A 12,474-nucleotide genomic window follows, 5' to 3' on the forward strand; every position below is an offset into this window, starting at 1 on the left:
ATTTGAAGAAATAAGCACAGAAAACTTCCCAAACCTTTGGAGGCAGATGAACATCCGTATCCATGATACCCAAAGAATCCAAAACAGGCTGAATACGAAGAGATCTTCAATGGGACAGATTATAATCAAACTGTCCGAAGTCAAAGATAGAGGGAATTTTTTAAAGCAGCGAGAGAAAAGCCACTCATCACATACAGTGGAACCCCCATAAGATTATAAGAGGATTTTTTTTTTTCTAAGACTACAGTACCCAGTATTCCCAGGCGGTCTCCCATCCAAGTACTAACCAGGCCCGACCCTGCTTAGCTTCCAAGATCAGACGAGATCGGGCGCGTTCAGGGTGGTATGACCGTAGACCAAGAGGATTTCTTAACAAACCATGAAGCCCAAACGATAGTGGGATGATATATTCAAAGTGCTGAAAGGAAAAAAAAAAAGTCTGTCAACAAGGAATACTCTGCCCAACAAAGCTGTCCTTCAGAAGTGAATGAGAGAAAAAGACTCTCCTAAACAAATAAAAGCTGAAGGAGTTCATCACAACTAGATCTGCCTTACAAGAAATGTTAAAGGGAATTCTCCAAGTTGAAATGAAGGATGCTAAGTAGCAACATGAAAACATAGGAAGGCATGAAACTTACTGGTAAAGGTAAGTATATAGTAAAATTCAGAATACTCTAATATTGTAATGGTGGTGCATAAATCATTTTTAACGCTAGCATAAAAGTTAAAAGACTAAAGTATTTGAATAACCATAGCTACAATAATTTGTTAATGAGTACATATTATAAAAAGATGTAAATAATGATATCAGTAACATAAAATTGGGGAGAGTAAAGGTGTAGAATTTTTGCATGTGATCAAAATTAAGTTATGCTTGTACTGGAAGTCCTAGCCAGAGCAATTAGGCAAGAAAAATAAATAAATAAAAGGTATCCCAATTGGAAAGGAAGAAGTAAAATTGAATCTGTTTGCAGATGGCATAATTGTATATGTAGAACACGCTAAAGATACAACAACCAAAAAACCTGTTAGAAACTAATAAACAAGGCTAAGATATTAGGTTAAGATTGTAGAGCTTGATCCTGTAAGCCAGGGACTGCCAACCCAACAGAGCATCCAAATTGCCTGCGCTCCAACTTCATGGACTCTGGTCCAACTGGTCTGGGTCCCTCAGCTTCTAATGAGAAGCCAAGGTTAAGGACCCGGGCTGAGGCATCAAGAAGAAAGTCAGAAAGATTTTCAAGCAGGGGAGGGACATGATCCCATCTTCTTTTGTTTTTTTTTCTATTTATTTATTTATTTGGCTCATCGGGTCTTAGTTGCGGCACACGGAATCTTCAGTGCAGCATGTGGGACCTTTTGTTGCGGCACTCAAGCCTGTTGTGGCGCACAGGCTTCTCTCTAGTTGTGGTGTGCAGGCTCCAGAGCACTTGGGCTCAGTAGTTTAGGCACACAGGCACTAGAGCGCAGGCTTAGTTGCCCCGTGGCATGTGGGATCTTAGTTCCCCAACCAGGGATCCAACCCGCGTCCACTGCATTGGAAGGCGGATTCTCAACCACTGGACCACCAGGGAAGTCCCCATGATCCCATCTTCAAATCTAACTCTATGTAGGGAATGAGGCCAGATGGAAGCAAGGAGTGAATGGGATGGCAGAAAGGGGGCAAATCAAGAGATCCAGGCTCCCATTGAATGCAGGACAGGAGGGAAACAGTGTTGGGGTTCAGTGATGAGGAAGGTGACTTGTGGTTACAGCATAAATAACTGTGCATACTCACCACACAACTCACTCCTTCCAACATACACAAATGTACACACACACACACACACACACACTCTCTCTCTCTCTCTCTCAGCCTCTCCTCTCTGAAGCCAGCTGCCCATCACAGTGCACTGCAAACACACACACGCACACTAAGTCTGGCTAAGAGATTCCCCAACCTTATAAAAAAGTGCCTGAACACAGTACTGGCCAGGTGAGGTCCGGCACGCCAATTTCCACTGTATCAGTTTCCACAGAAGTTTCCAAGAACACAAGCAGTGGCTTCTAGAAGGAGCTTCAGGCTCCAACGATTTTGCCTTTTCTGAGAAGCAATTGCTATTTTCATCAACACTGGGTGGGGGCCAGGGGAGAAAGCGCAGACAGTGACTTAGCTATTGCTCGTTACAGGCAAGTCCTGATATGGAGAGGAGAAAAAAAATCCAGTTTGTACTATCTTCAAATATCACAGTGTTGACTTAGAACAGCATCTACTGTATCTTGTTTCATTACAACTGCCAAAAAGAAAAAAAAAATTGAATTACCATACTAATGTTTTCTTTTTGGGTGAAATCTGTGATTCAGGTACATGGATATAAAATACATCATTAGTTGCTTTTAGGCTTTTCTTTAATGGGGAAAAAGCATTTCAGGGCATGAGGGAGAGACATAACCAAACAGTTGGCTGGCAGCACTGGGAGCCTCTTGTAAACTATAATGTGACAGTGCAGTTTCTTTCTCCCTCTGAGATGACAGTTAATTCCAGACCAGGAAGCCTGTCAAAAATGCTTAGTTCTGCTCCACTTGAGTTAATTACCGGCCCTCGGGCAGGCTGCCCTCCACTCCTCAGCTAATAGGGCTGGGCCCCAGGTAAAAAATCCATTTGCAAGAATGTTTTCCTTGCTCCAGATCTAATTTATTGAATATCAAATATTTATGTCAATGCAATTAAAGTGACAACATTGCCCTGCCTTCTCCCCTGCCCCCAGTCCTAAGCAAGCCCAGGCTTGCTGACTGAATGCTTTATCCTGTCAACACAGGGTAAAAGTTTTGCTTGAGCTTCTAAAGCAAGAGCTTTGAAACCTCTTCAACCCACAAAGTCACCTGGGATTCTTTATCTGCTTTTGTAGGTGGTCACATGACAGGCTATGGAGCAATGGCTTGGAAGCTGGGGCAGGAGGCAATGAAGAGAGAGAGGGGCCTGACTGTGGTTTCAGTTCCACCAACATCTGCTATGACCCCCTGTGTTCCAGGTACAAGACTAGGCCCTGTGGGTGAGAAAGAGGGAGTACACTTGGTCCATATCCCAACAATCTCCTGGCCTGACAGAGGGGACAACTCAGGGCATGTGTAGAAGAGGTGCCAGGAACCAGTCCTATTAATATATCTTGGGTTTGGGGTCTCCAAAGCTTGAAGGCCACCCAAGGTCCCCTCCCATTCAACCACACTTAATTGCAGAAGGTTTCAGATCCAGCCAAGCACATTCCATCTTTCCCAAAACCCTAGTCCAGCAAGAGAACCTCAGACTGTCCAGACTCTGGAGCTTTGGGGCATTCCCCATTGGGACAGCACCCAGCCACCATCATCACCCCCATGAGTCTCTTGCACCTCAAGATAAATGATTTCACATCTGCCCCAAATGGAGAAGCGGCTGGTAAAGATAGGCCAATGAGCAATTTAATGGGTATGTTCCCCCATGTATGCCCTGAAAATGCACGAAAAGGAAATGTATTTGGCTAAAGGAGGACTTTCTCTTTCTTCCCTGAAGAAAGGGAGCTAGGTAAAGCCCAGGCCAGCAGGTAATACTGTGTCTGTGACATATCTGAGCTTGTGCTATGTCCTTTGGCTGGGATCCTTTCAGGGACCTTGGTGTCTACACTCACCTCTCCCTTCCTGCAGTGGAACCAAGGCCTCTCCTTGGATCTGAACTGGGTTTTGAAGGAGAAACAGGCATGCACAAGGTGAACCACAAGGCTTAGTAGAGGGAACACAGGACATTGTGTTCAAAGAACTGAAAGTAGCTTGATTTTTATTGGAGTTTGAATTGCAAGGGAGCGAGCCCCAAGAATATAAGCATCAAATGAGATAATCTAAGCATGTTAGAAAATGTCAGGTCCTGGACAAATGTGAATTACTCCCCATATCACAAAGGTATTGGGGGAACCAAATGGTATGTTACATGCATGTCTGCATTACATAAATTGTAGTTGTTATAAGATATTTTGGAAGAAGATGGATTGAGCTTCAACCATGGAGATAGATCAGAAAAATATGTATCTTGCATTTCTTTGCTCCAACTGTTTCAGAACTGTTTATAAACTGAGAATTTTGATAGTTGTCCTTTTTTTTCAGATGAACATACTGTACCCAACTTTAACATTTACTGTTTAGATATTCTTAATTTCCTGTCACTGCAACAACCATGCTTTAGATTTGAAGATTTGTGGTCTTTTTTTTTTTTTTTTTTTGCGGTACGCGGGCCTCTCACTGTTGTGGCCTCTCCTGTTGTGGAGCACAGGCTCCAGACGCACAGGCTCAGCGGCCATGGCTCATGGGCCCAGCCGCTCTGCGGCCTGTGGGATCCTCCCAGACCGGGGCAAGAACCTGTGTCCCCTGCATCGGCAGGCGGACTCTCAACCACTGCGCCACCAGGGAAGCCCTTGTGGTCATTTTTTTAATGGCCAGACAATTCTTTGTCTGTGAGTGAGGGGGAAAGAGGATTAGGTATTCCCTTTCTATGTCTTCAAGTATCACTCTATTCAAAGACATTATCACTTTACATCTAAACTACTGCCATAGCTGTCTACTAGCTGTCTACTCTGTCTTTAGCTTCCTTTGTCTCAAAATCATCTTCCTCTTGGCTGCTCAACTATCAGTATCATTCTGACGATTAAAAGTAACTATAAAAGAATCTCTGCTGGGCTTCCCTGGTGGCGCAGTGGTTGAGAGTCCGCCTGCCGATGCAGGGGACACAGGTTCGTTCCCCAGTCTGGGAGGATCCCACATGCCGCGGAGCGGCTGGGCCCGTGAGCCATGACCGCTAAGCCTGCATATCCAGAGCCTGTGCTCCGCAACGGGAGAGGCCACAGCAGTGAGAGGCCCACGTACCACAAAAAAAAGAAAAAAAAAAGAGAATCTCTGCTATAGCCACTGTGATAGGACAAGAAAAAAAAGAGGCAAGACTGTTGGCAGGAAGAAGTCAATTTATCATTATTTTCAGACAATATAATTATATGTCAGAAAGCAGAAAAGCTATTCAAACTAATGGGAGGTCAGCAAACTAAGAGGTCAAATAAAAAATGTCAGTAAAATGGTCTAATGCAAAACACATTTGTATGAAACATTAGTTTTTCTATATACTAAGAATAGCCAATTAGAGACAAATAATAGAAAAACATGGTCATGATATATATCCAGCTACCTTGCTGACATCTCCATAAGAATATATCATGGAAACCTCAGTACAAACGTGATTTTGGGATCTTCCACTAAAATCTGCCCCTTCTCCAGTGCTCCGTAGCTCAGTGGGGGCTCTTCCATTTACCTATGTGCACAAGGCAGAACCACAGGGTTCATCTTTGCCTCCTCCCTCTTTCTATTCTGATAGATAAATCTGTCACCAAACCCTGATGATAGTATCTTCTATATCCAGCTGCTTCTCTCTCCAAACCAACAACCTCTACCTCCAACCCAACTTCTCCATCATTTCTCATCTGGACAACTGTAGTAGCTCCTCACTGTTCTGCTCTTTTGAGTTCCTTGTTCTCTCCAACCTGTCTCCACAAAGAGGTCAAAAAGATCCTTTGAGGTGTTAAGCTAAATCCCCTGCTGATAGGGTTTCAACTAGCTTATAAACCCCATATCCTTACTATGCCCTACATAGCTTGGCTTCCCATGGTCCTTGCCGACCCTTCTAGCCACTTGCCTTCTCACTCCCCATGCTTTAAGCCACACCAACCTCCTCTGCGGTTTCTTAAATGCCCCTATCTCTTTCCCACCTCAGACTCTTTACTCTGTACTGCCTCCTGAATAAGGATTACTGATCTTCCTTTAAGAAGGTTGGTTGGGCAGAGCCAGGGGACCTTAGTCTTTGTCAGAGGTCTCCCTGACTCCCTGGGCCTCATTTTCCCCATCTACAACATGAGTTGGTTGAAGCTGAGGTTCTCTCTGGCATTCAATGAACTGAAGTTTCAGGAAGAGATGATAGCAGTTGAATTGGTGGAAGAGGGAAATGGGAAGAGGGGAAAGGGGAGAAAGGAAATGGTCCTGGGGAAGACAGCACAGAAAGAAAAGCTAGAAAACTACGAATAACCACTTTCAGGGTATTTAAAACATTAAATGCTATCACTTTGTTTTTATTAGCAGAACAACAGATTAAATCTTAACAGGATTTGGGACCATCGTAATAATCTTGTCATGCGGACAGAAAAACCAGCCAACCTGTGGTATTTAAATATTAAATATATGAACTATATTGAAAATTTGATTTCAATCCATGAAAATACTTCACATCATCCAAAGCCAAGAAGGAAAAAAACCTCATTCATCCACGTAAAGAACTTCTAGGTACCCAAAGGAAAGGACACATGGCTGCTTTTGCTCCTGGCTTCCAGGGACTCCCGGTTGCCTACTCAAATTTTCTTCTCTCTTCCTACCAGAACTTTGGTTTCATTTAGAGGAGCGAGGTACCAAATTAAAATGCTACCTTTCCTAGTTTCCTTTGTCAAGAAGGATGGCCACATAGCATCATATATCAAATGATATGTAAGAAGAAATTGCTGATTGGACTTCAGTGAAATGTCACTAAAGGCAGGGCAGACTCAGCTAGCACAGGTCCTTTGTTTTTTTATGCTTTCTCCTTCTACAGCCATCTTGTGACCTTCAGGTGACTGCAAGGAACAGGCCAAGAGGATCAGAAACCTCTATATAAATCCCAGCTCTGCCACCTGCAAACTCTATGAACTTGGACAGTTCATTTAACCTCTCTGAGCCTCATTCTTGTCAACAAAATTCTTTCATAATATCTATTTCTCAACATGAAACCACTGACATGAAATCAATTATCTTCTACATCAACCAGAAACTTCAGCTTCACCATCCTTAAAAAAAGTTATCTTTTCAAAGGTGTAGGTCTATTTTACTGAGCATTTGAGGGATCCCATCAATCCACAATTCCACATCCTTCAATTCTAGCAATTTTTCTTGAATTATTTCTTTTATGATGCCTTCCCTTTCATTTTCTGTATTTTCTCATTCTTGAACTCCTATTATTTAGCCGTTGGATCTCTTAGTCTGTTTCTCTAATTTTCTTATATTTTGATAAGATCTTTTATCTTTCTTATCTTTATATCAGGCAAAGAACCCTGTAGAGACAGGAACCATCCTCCTCCCTAGAAGGCAGTGAGGAATTCAAAATAACAAATATTTCTTCCCTAGAACACAAACCAAAAAACCCAATCACTATTTTTAAGTGCTTTCCTGAATAACATGTTTGTTTTTAAATAACAGACTATTTAAAAACAAAAAGAAAGAGAAAATCACATAGACAATCTTATGGGATGAAGCAAAGCTGATTCATAGGCAAATTCATAGCCTTAATGCCTTTATGGTTAATCAGAAAAGCATGAAAGTAGGTAAAATGAACATTCATTTAAGTAATTTGTTTTTTTATAGAAAATGGAAATAACTGAGAAGAAATCTGGAAAATATAGTTAAAGCAAACCTTATTGATTAGTAAACTTAACAGAAAAGTCGTAGAATTAGTAGATAACTTTTAGAGTTGGTTCATGAAATAGCCTTGTTTCCACCATAAGAGGGAGCAAAAATAACTGTTATAAATGCAAAAAGGGAAAGTAATAATTTTAAAACTGTAAGAGGAATCTAAGCATAATTATATGCTAAATACTCTCAAAACTTCAGTGAAATGGATTATTTTCTGGGAAAACATAATATACCAAAATTGCCTCCAGAAAAATTAGACTACCTGAATAGACCAATAACAAAGGAAAAAATACAAAGTTGTCAAAGTTTTACCTCCAAAAATGGCTTCCAACCACAGATGATTTCATGGGTGCATTACTTTGAACTTCCACAGAACAAATAATTTCCATGTAACATAAATCCCTTTGGGGTATGAAAAAACATGAAAGTCTTATTAGTTAATTTTACAAGCTAGCAAAGCTATTGACATGATGTTTTGGATGAATCTCAAAAAACATTATGTTGAATGAAAGCAGCCAGATACAGAGTATAAACTATATGATCCCATTTATATGAAGTTCATGGATGAATAAAACTAATGTCTGGTGATAAAAATTAGAGAAGTGTTTGCTGGGGGAAGGGACGGAGGATTGTCTAGAAGAAGACACAAGGGAACTTTCTGAGGCTATGGGAATGTTCCATACCTTGATCTGGGTGATGGCTACTGGGGTGTGTATATTTGTCAAAATTCATCAAGTTGTACACTTCAGATTTATGCATTTTACTGTATGTAAATTATACCTCAATAATATACTTTTATGAAAAAAAAAAACCCTCTAACCATGACTTAAAATATAGCCAAGAAAATAGCAGGCTAATCACACTTAATATGTTGTATATGCAAAAATACTACACAGAATATAGGTAATCTTGCAAAAAGTTAGAAGAATAATACATCAAAAAATTGCAAGGTTGTTTAAATATTAGAAGTCTATTACTACAATAATTCAAATTAGAAAAGTCAAATCATAATAATATTGAAATTAGTTTATAAAATTCATTTATTCATATTAATCCCTAAAAAACTCAGATAAAAAAAGATAATACCTCAATATGACAAAAAATATCTATCTCAAACTGAAAGCCAAGTCATCCTTAACAGAGAAACTCAAGAGGCCACCTCATTAATGCCAAGAACAAAACGAGGATGGTTACTGCTACCACTGCTATTTACTATTGTTCTGAAATTCCTAAGAATATAAAAGGACCAGAAATAGATATGAATCATAACTATAGGGGAGAAAGACAAGTATCATTTCTTAGTCCATGATAATATTGTCTTTCTAGAGAACTCAAGAGGGCCAACTGAAAAACAATATTCAGACTGACGACAAAATAAATATACAGGCACAAGTAAAGATGTTCACTGAAGCATTGTCATGAAGAACAATTGGAAAGCACCTAAATGTCCAATAATAGGAGATTGGTTAAATAGAAGTGTACCACACAGTAGAATAGTACGTAGCAGTTAAAATGAATTAAGTAGATATAAAAATAGTAAGTGAAAAAGAAAATGCAGGATGATATACATGGTGTGGTATTTTAACATTTAAAGTACTGTTCGGAAAGTACAAAAATATGGGTGTGAAAGATACTTCCCAGCTTTGGGACATTGGTTGCCTCTAGGGAGACAGGAAAGGGAATGAGATGGTGGAGGGATTATGGTTGTACATTTTTTAAGGAATAAAAAGGGAAAGAGTGGGGGAAACACTCTTCATCTGACAGCCAGACCCAGGGTGCCAGAAATAATCCCCTGAAAATTCCCTTGTAGCCCTAGCACCCCCAGCAACCACTTCTCTGATTTGTCACCAAAGGTGAGTTTTATTAGTTCTTGAAGTTTATTTAAAAGGAATCATGGGAGACTTCCCTGGTGATCCAGTGGTTAAGACTCCACACGTCCACTACAGGGGGCACAGGTCAGGGAATTAAGATCCCGTGTGCCCCGATGGTGCAGCCAAAATAAAAAGGAATCACGGGCTCCCTTTCAGGCCTTCTTTGGTCTCCCTCCAAAGACTGGCCTCCTTTAGAACACCTAGTCTCTTCAACATACCCAGGACAACCTGAGCTGCGACTGAGGACAGCACACCCCAGTACTCTCGGCTGCCCTGCAGGTCAGGGATGCAGCCTCTCACGGGGGACTGCTCATCTCAGGGAACAGAGCAGACACCCAGAGGACAGGGTACCCCTCCTGACACTTTATAGATTAGCCTCTGGTACCGATCGAAATACCATTACATCAGTAGGACAACTCCATGGGGAAAAGACTCCATGCACAACATAGATCAGGGTTTCTCCACCTCAGCACTACTGACATTTGAGGCCAAATAATTCTTTGCTGTGGGGACTGTCCTGGGCATTATAGGATGTTTAGCAGCATCCCTGGCCTCTCCCAACTAGAAGTTGGTCCCCTGTTGTGACAACTAAAAATATTTCCAGACATTGCCAAATGTCCCCTGGGGAACAAAAGCGCTCTTAGTTGAGAACTGCTGTGACAGAAGATAGATTAGATTGGGGGGAGGGGCCAGGGAGGGCGGGGTATGGGAAGTGACTTTTGAGTTTTCTTAATCTGGGAATAAAATCATTAAGATATATGCAGTAGGGAGGCTTCTGGGAAGATGGCGGAAGAGTAAGACGCGGAGACCACCTTCCTCCCCCCAGATACACCAGAAATACATCTACACGTGGAACAACTCCTACAGCACACCTACTGAACGCTGGCAGAAGACCTCAGACCTCCCAAAAGGCAAGAAACCCCCCACGTACCTGGGTAGGGCAAAAGAAAAGAGAATAAACAGAGACAAAAGAATAGGGACGGGTCCTGCACCAGTGGGAGGGAGCCGTGAAGGAGGAAAGGATTCCACACACTAGGAAGCCCCTTCGCGGGCGGAGACTGTGGGTGGCGGAGGGCGAAAGCTCCAGGGCCGCGGAGGAGAGCGCAGCCACAGGGGTGCGGAGGGCAAAGCGGAGAGATTCCCGCACAGAGGATCAGGGCCGACCGGCACTCACCAGCCCGAGAGGCTTGTCTGCTCACCCGCCGGGGCGGGCGGGGCTGCGGGCTGAGGCTCGGGCTTCGGTCGAAGCGCAGGGAGAGGACTGGGGTTGGCAGCGTGAACACAGCCTGCAGGGGGTTAGTGCGCCACGGCTAGCCGGGAGGGAGTCCAGGGAAAAGTCTGGAGCTGCCGAAGAGGCAAGAGACTTTTTCTTCCCTCTTTGTTTCCTGGTGCGCGAGGAGAGGGGATTGAGAGCGCTGCTTAAAGGAGCTCCAGAGACGGGCGCGAGCCGCGGCTAAAAGCGCGGACCCCAGAGACGGGCAGGAGACGCTAAGGCTGCTGCCGCCACCAAGAAGCCTGTGTGCGAGCACAGGTCACTCTCCACACCCCGCTTCTGGGGGGCCTGTGCAGCCCGCCACTGCCAGGGTCACAGGATCCAGGGACAACTTACCCGGGAGAACGCACGGCGCGCCTCAGGCTGGTGCAACGTCACGCTGGCCTCTGCCGCCGCAGGCCCGCCCCGCACGCAGTGCCCCTCCCTCCCCCGGGCCTGAGTGAGCCAGAGCCCCCGAATCAGCGGCTCCTTTAACCCCGTCCAGTCTGAGAGAAGAACAGACGCCCTCCGGCGACCTACACGCAGAGGCGGGGCCACATCCAAAGCAGAGCCCCTGGGAGCTGTTCGAACAAAGAAGAGAAAGGGAAATCTCTCCCAGCAGCCTCAGAAGCAGCGGATTAAAGCTCCACAATCAACTTGATGTACCTGCATCTGTGGAATACCTGAATAGACAACGAATCATCCCAAATTGAGGAGGTGGACTTTGAGAGCAAGATTTATGATTTTTTCCCCTTTTCGTCTTTTGGTGAGTGTGTATGTGTATGCTTCTGTGTGAAATTTTGTCGGTATAACTTTGCTTCCACCATTTGTCCTAGGGTTCTGTCAGTTTTTTTTTCTCTTAATAATATTTTTATTTTAATAACTTTATTATATTTTATCTTATTTTATTTTACTTTATCTTCTTTCTTTTTTTCCTTCCTTCTCTCCTTCCTTTCTTCCTCCCTCCCTCCCTCCTTTCTTTCTTTCTTTCTACTTTTTCTCCCTTTTATTCTGAGCCGTGTGGATGAAAGGCTCTTGGTGCTGCAGCCAGGAGTCAGTGCTGTGCCTCTGAGGTGGGAGAGCCAACTTCAGGACACTAGTCCACAAGAGACCTCCCAACTCCACATAATATCAAATGGCGAAAATCTCCCAGAGATCTCCATCTCAACACCAGCACCCAGCTTCACTCAACGACCAGCAAGCTACAGTGCTGGACACCCTATGGCAAACAACTAGCAAGACAGGAGCACAGCCCCACCCATTAGCAGAGAGGCTGCCTAAAATCATAAGTCCACAGACACCCAAAAATACACCACCAGACGTGGACCTGCCCACCAGAAAGACAAGATCCAGCCTCATCCACCAGAACACAGGCACTAGGCCCCTCCACCAGGAAGCCTACACAACCCACTGAACCAACTTTAGCCACTGGGGACAGACACCAAAAACAATGGGAACTACGAACCTGCAGCCTGCAAAAAGGAGACCCCAAACACAGTAAGATAAGCAAAATGAGAAGACAGAAAAACACACAGCAGATGAAGGACACCAAAAACAATGGGAACTACGAACCTGCAGCCTGCAAAAAGGAGACCCCAAACACAGTAAGATAAGCAAAATGAGAAGACAGAAAAACACACAGCAGATGAAGGACACCAAAAACAATGGGAACTACGAACCTGCAGCCTGCAAAAAGGAGACCCCAAACACAGTAAGATAAGCAAAATGAGAAGACAGAAAAACACACAGCAGATGAAGGAGCAAGATAAAAACCCACCAGACCTAACAAATGAAGAGGAAATAGGCAGTCTACCTGAAAAAGAATTCAGAATAATGATAGTAAAGATGATCCAAAATCTTGGAAATAGAATA

At 43.3% G+C, this 12,474-nt stretch overlaps 1 non-coding gene across 1 annotated transcript; it reads right to left on the reverse strand.

The window, feature by feature from the left end:
- Positions 1 to 238: 238 nt before the first annotated feature.
- LOC132439029 (5S ribosomal RNA) lies at positions 239 to 357 on the reverse strand. Its single transcript, XR_009522264.1, has one exon. It is a non-coding gene; the product is annotated as a 5S ribosomal RNA (ribosomal RNA).
- Positions 358 to 12,474: the final 12,117 nt, after the last annotated feature.

The sequence above is a fragment of the Delphinus delphis genome, chromosome 15 (genome assembly GCF_949987515.2).
Source record: "Delphinus delphis chromosome 15, mDelDel1.2, whole genome shotgun sequence".
In the NCBI taxonomy this organism is placed as follows: Eukaryota; Metazoa; Chordata; class Mammalia; order Artiodactyla; family Delphinidae; genus Delphinus; species Delphinus delphis.